Genomic DNA, 17,131 nt, shown 5'->3' with positions numbered 1-17,131 from the left:
TAACATCATGATCTAACTTGGTCCATTCCTACAATTACATCTTGAAGCTGACACCTTGGATCAAAAGGTATGCACATTTCCTGTTTTAACACCTGTTGTCACACTGACCTCCCAAAACAATAAATGGGAAACACATGTTTCCCAGTCCCAAGACAGCATTGAGTTTTCCTGTCTTTTTCACATTGGTCAATTTGATGAATAAAAGATAGAACAATAATGTGCACTTATTTGTAGGAGTAAATTGAACATTATATGCTGGTCTTTCAGCTATCGAACATCTACGCAGACTTCCCATTTGGAAGGGATACTAAATTAGGCAGGACAATTCAACTCCTGTTAGGAAAACTGGGCCAGGGGTAGGGGGCTAGCATTCTCCCCACCCCTCTAGAGCCCAGGAAGATAACCTAAGAAAGACCAATCAGTTGCTCCACCAGGACCTTGGTTCTGACAGTACTGATAGTTGTCAGTTGGAGATAATGCAGCAAATCAGCAAATATAACAGCTCTATATTCAGAAAAAGGTCCACTAGTAGCAAATCAGCAAATATAACAGTTCTATATTCAAAAAAAGGTCCACTAGTAGCAGTGCCAGGGATGGTAGCAGTGAATGTCCAGCTGATAGGTCTAATGGCAAGTTCTTACTGGTATCTGCCTCCTTAGGTTTCTCCCCAAGCCTGTTTCTCCAGCTCTGTTTATTTTGTGAGCTAATAGGCTTTCTATAAATTCCTTTACTGCTGAAACTAACCAGTGTCAGTTTCTGTTGTTTGCAATCAAGAAAATGACTAGTTAAGCTTTTTTTTTAACTATTTGTATTTTTTATGGGTGTGATTTATCTGTACACATCATTTGCCCATTTTTTTCTTTTTACAGATGTTGGCTAGTGAAAGTACTTTGTATATGAATTATATTATTCCTTGGTCTATACTACTTGGTTATTTACCTTTCACATCATATTTACGAAGTTTTCATATCAGATAGAAAATTTTAATTATTTTATATAGCTTGGTTGATCAGTATTTTTCATAAAATTTTTACATGATTAGGCAAATAGCCTTTCCCCACTCTGAGATCATAGGAATACTCATCTATGTTTTCATTTAGTGCTGTGATGCTTCTTTCTTTTCCCCAGTACCTTTTAATGCTGGCTCCATCTGGAATTTATTTTTGTGTAGGAAATGAGGTAGGCTCTTGACTTTTCCCCACTCTACATGGCTAGCCAGTTGTCCTATTACCATTTAAAGAAATAATTTAACCTTTTCCCACCACTTTAAAATGTCACTATTTTATCACCAAGTAAACTCTACATACACTTAGGGTTTGAAAAAATTCTGCTCTATCTCACTGACATAGCATCTCTATATTCTACAATAATATAGGTTTAAATATATTGAAATGTTTGGTAGGGCAATACCTCCTAGTATTTTATTGGCTGCTTGTTTTTTCCCTCAGATGAGTTTAATCCTTTGGGGGATTAATTTAAATAGATTAATTTAGGGAAAATTAGCATCATCACAATATTTATCTTTTTATATGAGAATAAAGTATGTCTTTTTAAAATTACACAAGGACTTTTAATGTCCCTCAGGGTATTATAGTTTTCTTCCATAGGTCTGTGTAATGTTAATAAGTTACTAGGAATAATTGGTTGCTATAATGAGTGGGATACTTTTATGCCATTATATTTTCTGTTGTTTGTCTCTAGGACAAAATTATTTTTGCAACCAGCCACCTCAATGTACTTCAGTTTCTTTCCCAGTTTTCAGTTTTTAATCAGTTTCAGTTGATTGTCTTGGGTTTTTCAGGAATTTGTATCAATGCATGAGATAATAACCTGGCCTCTTCCTTTATAATATTTGTACTTCATCTTTTTTCTTTCTCTAGCCTAATTGCCCTTCCAGAATCTTGTTAAGTAATAATAATGAGAGTGGGAAAGGCTGCATTGTTCCTGACATTAATAGCAACCAGTGCTTTACCATTAAGCAAGATGGTTGCTTTTGGTTTGAGATATATATTATTTATTGCATAAAGTGGTATCCATTTATTCCTACTTCAGTAAGGGTTATTATCAGAAATGGACCTTGAATTTTATCAAGTGCCTTCTGGCATCAACAGAGATGACCATATGCTTTTGTTTTTTTTATTTTTTTATTTCACCTGAATACCCATCACAGGTTCGGGATAGTGAACAACATAAACTACTCTTACCTAACTTAAGCAGAAAAGGAGTTTATTGGAAGAATGGATATCAAGCAACTCACAGAACTATCAGAAAAGCTTCAAAATCAGACTTAGGAAACTAAGAAAAGCAGTGCCTACCCAAGCCCCTGCTGCAGGAAATTCTGCTTAAGATGTCACTGTTGGCACTACCAGTAAAGCTGGACACCTGCTGCTGCCGCCAGGTCTGGCATCACAATTAGACAGCAGCAGCCACATTGCTGGATGCTTGGTTCTGCCATAGCCACCACAAAAAATCTTGAATGATTTCTGATCATACTTAAGCTTTTACTATCACACCTTAAAACTCCTAAGCCCAAAGTGAAAGAAGCATCCTTTTGTAGATCCTTTTGTAGAAGAAGAGCCTACATCTGGCCACTAGAAGCCAGGAAGTAGGGAAAGGACCCTATCTCCCTACAGCTTCCAGAGTGGGGGACAGCTGCCTCCCATTTATCTTGAGATTCCTTCCAAAAGGAAGACTATTGAATACTGGGGAGCCAAAAATGACAAATGTCCAGTGCAACCTGTTCAGTGGAATGTCATATTGATAGTATTAAATGTGTGCTTTATCTACTTGCAAGCATTTGTTACAGAATTTTTTATCTATTTTTATAAGAAACCCAGCTTGCAGTCTGTGTGTATGCTCACCATCCTTGTCAGATTTTAGCTTTACCAGCTTTTTAAAAACAACTGTGAAGTGTCCTTGTTTTCTTTAGGCCCTGGAACATTTTTAGTGGAGTATTTTCAAAGATTATAAGAATTTCCTCAATGTACTCTCTGGATGTGGCAGGCAGGCAGTTGTTTGAAACATTTTGTAGTTTTCATCCATTAATATTGGTCTGCCTAAATTTTCTTTGTCCTCCCGAATTAATTTGAGTCGTTTTATTTTGCTAAAAAATCACCCATGTTTTCCATTCACTTGGAAAATATTACAAAGAATTATCTTAAGATTCTATTTTCCTTTTTAGCTCAGGGCCATGGAAGTAAGTTAAATCTACTCAATTTGGACTGTTACCATTGGTGTGTGGCAATGGCTCCCCCTTTCCCCTTGTCATTTCTTCTTTCCGAGGATGTTCATTAGGCTCCAGATTGTAGCTGACCCTTTTGGTGTCCCACCCAGATCCCATGAGATCCTTTCGCCTTTTCTGTGTGCTCTGCTTCCCATGGCTGCAGCTGAGGCTGTCTTCTAAATAACTGCCTTTGGGCTACCGGCTCTGCCTTGTCTGTACATAAAGATAGTGGGTAGCACCTAAGGTTTATATCTTCTGGGGTAGCACTTAGACAATGACTGTTGGGAGCAGCAGTATGGAAGTCAGCTACTCTGCCTCCAGGCAGGACAAATTCTGAGGTGTAACTTATATTCCACAGCTCTCTGCAGGATTAAGCTAAAGGTACACTTTCTAAGATCTTGCCCAAATCCCATCCTTGCTCAATTTCTTTTCGGTAACCTGCTCCCTTCACCCCTTATGGGTTTCTTTTAAGAGCTCTTCCTTATCAATACATCACGTACCCATGAATTATCCTTCTTAGGGTCTAGTTCTAGGGAACTGGCCTCTGAAATCAGGCATGTCAGAATGGAAGGAGAGTCTGGTGACCCTTACTCATATGACAAAAGGCGGGGGCCATAAGTCTTCCTGGGAACTCTAAGAACATCACAGGCAGGAGCTAGGAACTGTGGAATGGAGGCCCACGGAGACTTGCAGATCACTGAGTAACATCAGAACTTGATGGAAAGAAAAAATAAATAAATAAAACCTCTAACATTGTTATTAAAGTAAGAGGATCATGAGATTCATTCCAGTGTAAACATTCAACAAATATTGGAGTGCTCACTCTGTGCCAGGCACCTGTTCCAGACGCTGGAGATGTAGCCAGTAAAAATATAAACTACTGTCCATTCTAAAGGGAGATGACAGAAAATAAGCAACTAAACAAATACATAATATAACTTCAGCTATTGATAATTGATTTGAAGGACACTAAAACCAAATAAGGAAAGAGTGAGTGAGGGGAGACACTGTTTTATATAGAGCATTGAAGAAGAGGGACATTTGAACAGAGAACTGAATGAAGAGAGGGAATAAGCAGCTATGGTAAATCTGGGGAAAATTATTCCAGACAGACAGAAGAAGTAGTGCAAAACCCCTGCATTGGAAATGCATTGGCATGTTGCAGGAAGAGCAAGAAGGTCAGGGTGTTTGCAGCAAATTGAGTAAAGCAGAAAATGTCTGCAGACGAGGTTGAGGAGATGGGCAAGAAGTCAGATAATGTAAGACCTTGTGGCCATGATAAGGAGTTCTAAAGTATAAAATCTGCATAAAAATGCAGGACATACTATTAGGTATAATTTGATATGATGCAGTGGATAGTGCATAATTGTCCAAATGATTCAGAACTTTGGGAATTTGAGGATAGAGAGATGTCTAGAAAAATGTTCAGATTAAACATGTATTTTCCTCTGCTCAATATGGAAACATTACTAAGATGAGAGTTAAAGAATAAAAAGATGCAAATCTACATAAGAGAGATCAGAGAAAAAGAATACAGCCAATGAAAGGTTGTATAAATCAAGTTCCATCAGAAGAACAGGAACCACTCCATGTATTCTTGAGTAGTAACTGGGAAGTTGGAAGGCTGAGGAATGCCCGGCCAGCAAGTCAGTCACCAATCTCAGCCTATTACATAAAAATAAATGAATCTCAGGAATAATCTGGAAGGACTGTGAATCCCAAGGGCAGGGCCAGCTATAGGGTGAGGCTAGTGAGACAACTGCCTTACATACAAACTTTAAGAGGGCACCAAGATATTTATTGTGGGTAAAATTGCAATATTTCCAGAATCTCTCGCCTGGCCTTAGTGCATCTCCATATCAATAGGTGTTTCCAAGAGGTGAAGAGAGGTAGCCATCTCTGTATCAATAGGTGATTACAAGGAAAAGCCGGGGTGTATCTGGACCAGAGAGGTTGGGTGGGGTCCCTTTTTGCAGCCTGGTTGTGAGAGACAAGGGCGAGCAGAAGTGGATGACTGCTTGTAGACAATAATCGGGTTTTTCCCACTTTATTTCTCTCTTTAACTGATTTCAGCTTCACAGGTAATTTTCCCTGGGCTGGGAACATATTTTTCCCCTGGAGTAACAGTTATGTATTAGAGTTCTTCAGAGAAAGAGACCAATAGTATGTTTTATATGAATAAATTAATAGAAATTAGCTTATGTGGTTATGGAGGCTAAAAACTCCCATAATGTGTAGTCTGTAAGCTAAAGAACCAGGAAAGCTGGTGGTATAATTCAGTCTGACTCCAAAGCCCTGCAAATCACAGGGCCAATGGTGTAATTCCCAGTCTGAGCCTGAAGGCCCAAGAACTAGGGGTGTAAGGCAGGAGAAGAGGAGTGTCCCAATTTAAGCAAAAGAAAAAAAATCAAATTCACACTTCCTCTGTCTTTTTGTTCTATTTCGGCCTTCGACAGATTGGATGATGCCCACCCACACTGGTGAAGGCCATCTTCCTTACTCAGTCTACCAATTCAAATCTCTTCCAGAAATAATGTCACAGACACCCCCATAAATAAAGTCTTATGAGCTACCTGGCATCCCTTAGTACACTCGGATTCACACATAAAATTAACCATCACAATTCACTTACCCAAATAAAGAATATTTTAATGTAATAGTTTCAAAAAACATACTTAATGCACAAAAAAAAATCCATAGTGAACAAAGTGTCAAAATTTTAAATGAAAACAGAATCTGACCTTGCACTTGGACAGCCCTGCCTATTCACCTCACCCTAATCTTAGGCCTGCTCAAGAGCTCTGGGAGGCCCCACTGCCTTCTCAGCAACTCACAGCACTGAACAGAGTGATTTGAAGCAGACTGCCTGGAAGCTAATGAGAACTGCATGCATGTCTGCTGTCTGTTCAGCCATCTGCCCACAACTGCAGCCAGAGAATAACAATTTCTCATCCAATCTCTTTGTGTGCACCTCTCATAAGCAAAAGAGTAAGAGAGAGATTTTTGGAAATGTAATTCTAAGCTTCTTCCCTGTGCTGCAGAGGAAACTATAGAAGAAGGAGGTCATGCTGTCAAGTTAATAACAGATAATCCAGTATAGAGATATCAAGATGTTTCAAAAGCTGGAAATCAGGTTAAAGATATTAACAGAACTGAGAATTGTAATATCAAATGCTTGCAGAGAAAAAGAAAACAACCAGCAAACCAAGTTGTAGGACCTCTAAAAGGTCAGTGTTGTGGGCTGACTTGTGTCCCCAGTCCAGTGAATATGCTGACATCCTAACCCTCAATATTCAGAATGTGATTGTATTTGGAGACCCAGACTTTAAGAGGTAACTAAGTTAAAATGAGGTCCTTAGGGTAGGTCCTAATCCAATAAGTCTGATGCCCTTACAAAACGAGGAGCTAAGGACACAGGCTGCACACAGAAGGAACATAATGTGAAGACCCAGAGAGAAAACGGGAGTCTACAAGCCAAGAGAGGCCTAAGAAAAAAATCAACCCAAGATCAATATCTTGATCTTGGAATTGTATCCTTGAGAATTATGAGAGTAAACGTCTGTGGCAGTTTGCTATAACAGTCTGAGCAGACTAACGGAGTGAGGAATTAGAGACATCAGATACAGCATAAGACAGTGTTAAGGCATGGGGCATCAAATAGCGAGTCTAATTGAAAGTCTTACCTAGATCCTTAGGTACCCTCATTGACCACACACATTCAGGCACTGATGCCTCTAGCCCCACCTCCAGCACAAAGTATATTTGACACTTTAAACTAAGGAGGCTCCAAATTTAGAGAAACAAGACCTTGTAAAAGGCAGGGAAGAGGAACTATTCTGAAAACTTGGGAACCAAGTTAAAGATTATCACCTAAAAACTTAAGACACACCCCTGGACCAATCCACTTTTGCCATTTGGTCCTTGGCTGATGCAGATAATAGTCTGTAGGAAACTGGCATTCTTTTCTAGAGAAACAGCGTTCTTAATGAAGGTCTGCACACAGGGACATTCGGGGGTCTGGCACAAATGGCTGTAATTCTTCTGAACATCTTATATGGAAGCCCTCTGATGTGAAAAGTCACACTTCATATCCACAGCTTTTTAATATGTCACTGCTAAAGGTGAATAGTCAACTCATGATCATCCAAAAGGTGACCAATCAACTCAGGATCATCCAAAAGGTGAGGAAAGCCCCCAACTTTGAAAGGTAGGTACAGCAAGCAATCAGGAAAAAAGAAAAGAAAAAGAAACTTGGAGGAAATTGAAACAAAGCAGAGAGCTGAAGAAAACTTGTAAAAACTTCTAAGAAGCTTAGAATTACATTTCCAAGAATCTCTCTCTTAGTGTTTTGCTTATGAGAGTTAGCAAACTCTTAGTGTTTTTCTTATCTCTTAAATAGATCAGAAAAAATATTGCATCTATAAAATAAAAACATGATATTTAAAAAATAAGAATATAAATGGCTTTTGGAAATCAAAGTTTTGATATAAGAAAGTTAAAATTAACAGAAACATTGGAAGATAAAGTTGAAGAAATCTCCTAGAAAGTAGGATTAAAAAGAAAACAGATGGGAAAGAGAAAAGAAAGGACAATGAAAGTAGAGAATTAATTGATCAAAGTTCAATAATCAACTGACAGGTGTTCTATAAAGAGAATAGTAATTTCCACCAAGAAATCATAGAAGAAAATATCCAGGACTGAAGTGTATGAACACCTAGATTAAAAGTACCCAGCACAATGAATTTGAAAATGATCAGCACCATATAACTGGGAAATTTTAGAACACCAAAGCAAAAATATCTTGAAACTTTCATCATGAAAACACAAACCACAGAGTCACAAGAAAGAGAGAAAAAGAGAAAAATGGAAATCATAAGCTCATCAGACTTTCAAAATCAACACAAGAAGCTAAACAAGGTGAAGTAACACCATCAAAATAATGGGGGGTTATTATTTCCAATCTATGCTACTTTCCCCAAAAACACCATATCAATCAAGTGTAAGGACTGAATAAAGATGTTTTCATGCAATCTCTCAAAAAATATATTTCCCGTGACTTCTTTGTCAGGAGGCTATTGATAAATATAGTCTGTCAAAATGAGGGATTAAACCCTAAAGACTGATAGGACAACTAGGACGCAGAATGCCTAACACAGGGAGAGGCTAGAGAAAATTCCAGAATGCTTAGAAAAAAAAGACAGTTCAGACACTGAGTACAATTACAGAAAGTTTCAGGAAGGATGTATCCAAAGGTAATAAGAAGGGAACTTGATGCATCTGACTGCATGAAAAAAAATCTTTATGTGATCTTGCATTCTGTTAGAGAGTTTAAAAAGAATTAGACAGTGACATAGAAACTGAAGCAAACAAAAACAAGGAGCCGTAACTCCAAGGAGAACCTGTAAGTTGACCAAGAGAGGAAATGTAATCATAGTACATGACACATCAGTATGAAGTATTACTTACACAGTCAAAATAACATAAAACACTAAGCTAAATAAAAACTGTGACTTCAGACAAACCTCATCAAGAGGTTTGCAGGAGAACGTGGGGCTATGAAAGTGCTAAATCCTTTTCTACACTGAGGTTGTCATTGCTAGTTGCCCACCAAATATCTCTACTGCCCCCGTGATTTACCAAAAGAACTCTAATTTTGTTTAGGGCAGCAATATACTCAGCTTAAAAACTTCATTTTACCTCCCTGTATCTTGGAGTAGCCAGACACAGTTCTAATGACTGAAATGACACAGAAGTCTGTAGAGATACCTGGGAAAGATTTTCTGTTCTGATTGAGGTGTCATCCCTTCCACCTTGTCACTTGCTGCTGCTTCATGCCAGGAAAGCACTGTCCACACCTGGGGGTGCAGCATCCATCTTGCGACTCTGAGATGCTAAGGGTGGTGGAGCAAAAAAATCCCAGCAGATTGGACTTGGATGACATTCTTGAGCAGTTGCACTAACTTCTGGGTACCAGCAACACATGAACAGGAAATGAAATTAAAAACACCAAATATAACAACACAGAAATCCATCCACTACCTGGGAATAAATCTGTTAAGAAGCATAAGACCTCTTCATTGAAAGCTACAAAGTATTACTGAAAGAAATTAAGAAAACCTAAATTAATTAAAGGATACACCATGTTCATAGTTAAACACTCAATATTATAAAGACAATATTGTAATGCCTGTTCTCATAAAATTGGTCTACAGATTCAACTCATTGCCAATCAAAATCACAGCAAGCTTTTTTTGCAGAATTTGACAAGCTAACTTCTAAGTGTTTTAAGGTCACAGAGAAGACCTACAGTAACCAAAGTGATCTTGAAGAATGAAGACTTACACTGCCTGGATCAAGACTATATAAATTACTTATCTTTATTACTTTGTTGTTATCTGCTCTTTATTATTTCTTTCTACTTCTTTGGGTTTAATTTGCTGTTCTTATTCTAGCTTCTTGAAGTAGAAACTTAGATGGTTGGTTTTCAAATATGCTTTAAAATTTTTTAGCTTTTTATTTTATACCCACAAGACTCACAAGGAGTTGCAAAATCAGGACACAGAGTTCCTTGAATCCTTCACCCAGCTTTTACCTATAATGACATCTTATAAAACTGAAGTATAATATCAAAATCAGGAAACTGACATAAGAACAATACAGTTAACTAGACTACAGATCTTATTTTTTGTTTTTTACCAGTTTTAACATATATTCATTTGTGTGTGTGTGAGAGGAAGGAGTTTGGGGCAGTTTGGTCCCATGTATATGTTCACTCAACCAAACTGTAGTCAAGATACAGAATTGATCTATTGCTACAAAGGAACTCCCTCTGCTGCCCTTCTATATTCCCACTCATCCTCTCTTACTCCCATCCCTGTATCTTAGCAACCATCAACCCATTCTCTACCTTCACAGTTTTGTCCATTTGAGAATGTTACATCAATGAAATCATGTGTAAATGACCTTTAAAAATTAGTTCTTTTTGCATTAAGCATAATGCTCTTGAGATCCAGCCAAGATGTTGCATTTATCAATATTCATTCTCTTTTATTGCTGAGTAGTATTCCATTGTACGGATGTATCAGCGTTTGTTTAACCATTCACCTACTGAAGAAGAACTTTTGGGTTATTCCCAGTTTTGAGCTATTACAAAGAAAGCTGTTATGAACACTCATGTAGAGGTATTTCTTGGAACACAAGTTTTTATTTCTCTAGAATCATGCCCAAGGATGCAATCGCTAGATTTTATGGCAAGTGCATGTTTGGTTTTATAAAGAGCTGCCAAACTATTTTCTAGAGTACCAGTTTACATTTCCATCAGCGCTGTATGAGAGATCCAGTTTCTCTGCATCCTTGCCAAGAAATATTCTTTTTAAATATATGCATTAGAGTTATAAATCTCTACCTGAGCACTTCTTTAGTTTCATCCTCCACACTCAGTTGTTTAAAGCTTTGTTAAGCTGCAAATGGCATTTGGGAGAGGAGCTTCCTGTAAAAGGTCTCCTGCCCCAAGGAAGGACCCACAACTGCATCCGTGGCTGCTGTCCATGGTACTGATCACATCAGATCAGCTTCCTGCAAAAGAAAAGGCATCAGAAAAATCATAATGAAATTCACACAAGTGAATTTAAGGATCCTGCTCCCTACTCCCCAGCAATCAAGGAGAGTATTTTTCCAAAAAGACTATGTTAAGTAGCACAAGGAGACAGCCTTGATCCCATCCTCATGGGGCAGCATATCATCAACAAGAACTGAGCCATAGGAATCCTGGAAACAGCCAAATTTTAGAGAAAACTTTCTTATTACCACTTTTAAGGGGTTCCACACTCAGCCAATCCTGTACCACCAGGGTCTAAGCCCTAGTATCAGTTTAACCAAGCCTTCTATACCACTTTAGATCTCTTCTGACTCTCCAGAAGATTTAAGAGCTGCTATTTCTCATGACTGGCTTCCTGGGTCCCTGAGCCCTAACAGCAATCTAAAACCCAGAAACCCTACAGAGGCATTCAAAAAAATTCCATGATGTGTAACTAAATTTTAGAAAAAGTGATACAGTAGAGAAGCAAAGAGAAAAGAGTGCTTCACTGACATAATTATTAATTACAAGTGCCAAAGAAGGCAAAAGTAGGGAAATAATGGAAGCCTAGCTATTTTGCAACCCAGAATTTACTCTGATTTTATGTTGGGGAAATCACCTCTTCCTCCCTCTTAGCCCATGTGTTTTGGGCAAAGCTGAGATTCTACTCAAAGGTGGAACATTAATCCAAATCTAAGCCAATCAGCACATTCCATTATTCTAATCATGGTGTTCAATTAGGGTTTGACACATGCCTTAAGCAAAGTAATGAAGCTCTATCAGGTTCATTCAGAACTAATCCTACTGTCTATGTTAAGCCACCAGTCCTACTGTACTCTGCTACATACATGCAGGGGTGGAGCTAATGCAGTCATCTTGTGACTACACTGGACAGAAAGGCATGAGCACTGAGAAAGTAGAACTAATACCTAAAGATAGAGAAACTAGGCCCTAGTGATATTTTTGAATCCAGGATTAAGCTAGTCCTGAAGTCAAACTCTCCAATACATGAAATAATTTGTTCCATTCTTAAACCTAAGCTTGTTCAGAGTTGTTTGTTTCTGATACTTGCAATATACATAGTGCTTGAATTAGAAATAAGTACTAGAAGTGGATGCATGCTAAAATGTAGAATTAGCAAAGGTCAGTTAGGTGGGATATAAGACAGTGAAAGCCTTCTGACCACAGCTGGGAAGTTGGCAAGACTTTTCATGTATGAGTATCACCCCATCTCAAAGAGAAGATAGGTTTTTATCTTCTATATTATTTGGGACTCTTTTGGTTTCTAGTGAGAGAAACTGAACACAAAGTGTCATAAGCAAAATGGCAAATATATTGGCCCACATGACTAAAAAATCCAGAAGGTAGACCCAGGTTAAGGTGGTGCTGGATGCAGAGATACACATTTTATCCTAGGTATGGAGTCCTCTCCATCTCTCAGCTGTTTTTCTTTGTGATGACTTCACTCCCAAGCCACATGTGATACTCCCTACAGCTGGTCACACAGTGCTTTCTGCTAGCAGCCCAAAAGAAAGAGAAGTTCTCCTTTGCAGTCCTCCAGAAAATGTCTTGGGTGAGCCTGATTCTCACTAGATTGGGGCCCATGCCGACTCCTGAACAAAACACTGAAATCTGAGTGATAAGACAAGCTGACTGGCTAGACCTAGATAGAGCCAGAGTTGGGATCAACCCAACTTAAGCTACCTGGATTGAGGAAGGGGGATGAATGGTTCTCCAAAGGAAATTCAGCAATCTCTCCACAGTAAGAGGAAATGGATGTTGGTAGAAAACAGATGACCTCTATGTCGTTGCTTTTGGCAAGCAAATCTATAAAATTTGTGAATATTGACTTCCTAAGTGGCCTAGAGGTGGTAGTGTTGACAACAAAGGGATGTGTTCGTTTACTGCCTTTAAAGGTTCCTTCCTCACTCACAGCCACATACTCTGAGAATTGCCCATCCACCCATAGTGGTGAACCTCTGCAGCCCTATTTGTTCTATGTGTTCCTATCCTCATGGTGCTACCTGATTGGAACAGGGAAGAGGACACTGGACCCAAAGACACTAGCTCATTGGCAGGTCAGTGGCCAGTTAAATTCTTCCTGGGGATCCACTGAGATAGTGGGGTGGGAGGGTGGAAACTCAAGAAAGCCCACAAAAATCCTCCTCCTGAGAGATCTGGAACTTTTCTGCTGCCCATTCTCTTGAGGTCTTATTTTTCTTTGGATTCTGTAAAAGATTCCTACCTGCATCCATTTAGTAATTTCTTGGTTTTGCTTACATTAGTTTGAGTCTGTTTCTGTTTCTTGAAACCAAATGAATTTACCAAGACTAATTCCAGTCACATAGTTCCAGTAGCACTGAAGAAAGATTGGTGTTGAATGTAAGTGATTTTAATGTTACCTGAACTACACTCCTGGTGGTTCCATCTCAGGGCTTATTACTGGCATTCACTCTACCAGAACTACTGGGCTCTAAGCTCTTCTTTCAGTGGCTTGCTGCTGAGCCTGTCACTGGTCCCAGAAAGCCTGAAATGCTTGGGTCTTACAAGGCTTCAATTTGAGTGAAGTTGTATCAGTTACCAATTGCCACAGCAATATTGCATGGCTGGGGCACCTGGAATCAGCTGAGGGGCTGGCTAGGCAATTCTGCTTATCTTGACTGGACTTGCTATCAGGCCCCAGAGAAAAATAACACAGGACTGATCACATGGATAGGAAGTATTAGGAAGATAGGAAACATTGTAATTTTAAATAGGGTAGGCAGGGAAGTTCTAACCAATAGAATAACAATAAAGCAAAGACTTGAAGAAGGCAAAGGATGATCGGCATGATTATCTGGCTGTGCGCACACACACGTGTGTGTGTGTGTGTGTGTGTGGAGTGGTTCTGGTAGAGTGAATGCCGGCAATGAACCCTGAGGCAGGAGTGTCCCAGTCATATTCAAGGAAAAATATGGAGGCCAGTGAGAAAGAAGCAGAATGAGACAGAGTAAGAATGGTAGGAGATAAGAAAATGGTGATAATGTGATACAAGGTCACACAGGACCTTGTAGATGACCATAAGGACTTTTACTTTTACCCTGAATGAAGTAAGAAGCCATTGAATAGGTTTAAACAGAAGAGTTAACCACTGAATAGATTTAAACAGAAGAATTAGCCATTGAATAGGTTTAAACAGAAGAATTACATAATTTGACCCTATTAGGATCCCTTTGACCAGTGTATTGATAATAGGCTGTAGATAACAGACTCAGCAAACTATGGCAATGATCCAGGGAGATAATGATGGATTGGAGCATGGTGGTGGCCCCGGGGGTGGTAAGAAATTTTATAACTATGGACACTAATGCTTCCAGAGGAAAAGGAAGTTGCATACAGTCTAACGATGACAGAGGTGGTTCAGAGACAACACCCATTCAAAACCCAAGATAGTTCTTACAACTTTGATTCACTCTGACTTATGCAAGCATCTTGATAGAAGGCTGTTGCCCTGCGGCCTAGGAAATGAGGGGCTTCTCTCCATTACTGAATGGCCCTGGTCTCCAAGAACTTTTTGTCATCCCTCCTGTGGGACCAGGAGGGATAACGGTTGGTCTCACTCACAGCAAGATTCTCATGCAGCTTGTGGATAAATGTGCAGGCTTTCTAGAAGAACAGGCTTGGATGGAAATTCTGGCTCTGCCACTTACTGGTAAACAAATGGTGAACTTAACGTCTCTGAGACTGAGTCCCCTCTTCTCTAAAACTGGCATAATAATACCTCAGTAACCAGAGGCAGTGCTGGAATATGGAAAAACAAAAATCAGAATTGAATTAATGAAAGAAACCAGAACAAAAGAGTACATACCATGTGATGGCATTTATATGAATCTTAAGAACCAAGAAAACTAATCTGTTGTTATGTAACTCAGAACAGTGTTTACACGTGTGGGAATTGAGTAGAAAGGGGCTGAGGGAACTTTCCGGGACAAGGTTCTATATGATGGTTACATGAGTGGATTCATTTACAGGTGAATGGAAACAGGGTTAAGAAAAGCCTCTTAAAAATCTCAACCATTTTTTCCTAATGGTTACAGTTCAAGATGGTTACATGCATGTATACATCCATCATAACTCATTTAGTACTCTTAAACTCTACTCTTGAAATTTGCATATGTCACCGTATATAAATTTAATTGTGATTTTAAAAAATAATCCAATCCAGCCTAAATTCATTCTATCCTATAGTGATATAGATCTGATTACAAATTTTATCACTGATCTCAGCCAGCTTGCCATCATCTAAAAATATTCCTATTTTTATGGCACTGGTGATATGTGGTGATCACATTCATTACAGAAAAACAAGAAAGCACAGATGAGTAAAAATCACTTGTAAACCCACCCTGAGATATAACCTCTTTTTAAATATTTTAATATACATCCATTGTTCTATATATTGTCTTTTAGCTTACTTTTTATTTTTATTTTTATTTATTTTGATATCATTAATGTACAATTACTTGAACATTATGGTTACTAGACTCCCCCTATTATCCAGTCCCCCCCACATACCCCATTACAGTCACTGTCCATCAGCATAGTAAGATGCTACAGAATCATTACTTGTCTTCTATATACTTCCTTTCCCATGTCCCCGCCCCACTGCTACATTGTGTGTGCTAATCATAATGCCCATTTTTCCCCCTTATCCCTCCCTTCCCACCCATCTTCCCCAGTCCCTTTCCTTTTGGTAACTGTTAGTCCATTCTTGGGTTCTGTGAGGCTGCTGCTGTTTTGTTCCTTCAGTTTTTGCTTTGTTCTTATACGCCACAGATGAGTGAAATCATTTGATACTTGTCTTTCTCCGCTTGGCTTATTTCATGGAGCATAATACCCTCTAGCTCCATCTATGTTGTTGCAAATGGTACGATTTGTTTTCTTCATATGGCTGAATAGTATTGCATTGTTTATATGTAACACATCTTCTTTACCCATTCATCTACTGATGGACACTTAGGTTGCTTCCATATCTTGGCTATTGTAAATAGTGCTGCGATAAACATAGGGGTGCATTTGTTTTTTTCAAACTGGGCTCCTGCATTCTTAGGGTATATTCCTAGGAGTGAAATTCCTGGGTCAAATGGTATTTCTATTTTTAGTTTTTTGAGGAACCTCCATACTGCTTTCCACAATGGTTGAACTAGTTTACATTCCCACCAGCAGTGTAGGAGGGTTCCCCTTTCTCCACATCCTCGCCAACTTTTTTAGCTTACTTTTAACTGTTCTTTGTTGTGCCAATTAAACTGAGAAATTACACTGACAGGAAAAAAAAGACAACCTATAGTAGGAATTTATCCCAAGGAAATAATCAGAGTTGTACATGAAAATATTTTACAGAATAAGTTATATTCATGAAAAATTAGATAATCTTAAAATGTCAGTAGATTACATATAATATAAATATATATAAAATACAAATACATATAAACCATTTGGCTATTATTTGCCATATATATATGTACATATACGCATACGTATATTTATGACATGTTTATTTAGTGAGGGTTGCAGATTATGGAAAGAATTCCATTTTCCCTTTATCCTTTGGATTCTTTACAGTGAGCATACATTGTTAGGAAAAAATCGGTAAAATGTTTAAAAGAGATTTTTCTTTAAATTGCGCTCCAAAATACAGAACCTGTTTCCATTCAGCTAGGTAAGTACTACCTGCATCCGTTTAAAATGTTTCGGCTAGGCAAGTACGGTCCTTGGACCAGCAACAGAGTCACTACCTGGGAAGTTAGAAATGCAGATTCCCAAGCCCCATTCCATTCCTAGTGAATTGGAATCTGTATTTTAACACATTCCGTGGGTGACCGCCTGCACGTTAAAGTCTAAGTAGCTCTGAGCGAGCCCCTCTCTGGGCCTGTCTCTTCTCTGTTCAAAGAGGCTGTGACCGAGATGTCTCTATGATCCCCCCTAGTTGCAGTTTTCTAAGCTCATTTCTGTTATCTGCATGAGTCGCCATGAAAAGGCAGCTGAAGGGACCGCAGGATGAGCCGCCTGGTTGAACAGCCCCTGAGGCCGACACAGCCTGACGCAGATGGGCACGGAGGCGAACTTCCGCTCCAGGTCAGGAGGGCGCACAGGGCAAGAGGCGGCCTGGGGTCTCATGGTGCTGGGGTTAGGAGGGCGCCCACTGGACTCGGGTAAGAGACCACAGTCAGTAATAGGGCCAAAGGAGGCGCGGCGAGGTGCGTGGCGAAGGCGCCGCGCAGACCCAGGGGGAACGCAGGGAGCAGGGTGGCCTCCGGGCGGCAGCAGGCACTGCGCGGTGGCTCGGGATGGCA

The sequence above is a fragment of the Manis javanica genome, chromosome 10 (assembly GCF_040802235.1).
Source record: "Manis javanica isolate MJ-LG chromosome 10, MJ_LKY, whole genome shotgun sequence".
NCBI classification, from domain to species: domain Eukaryota; kingdom Metazoa; phylum Chordata; class Mammalia; order Pholidota; family Manidae; genus Manis; species Manis javanica.
Note: the sequence above shows the minus strand (reverse complement) of the source record.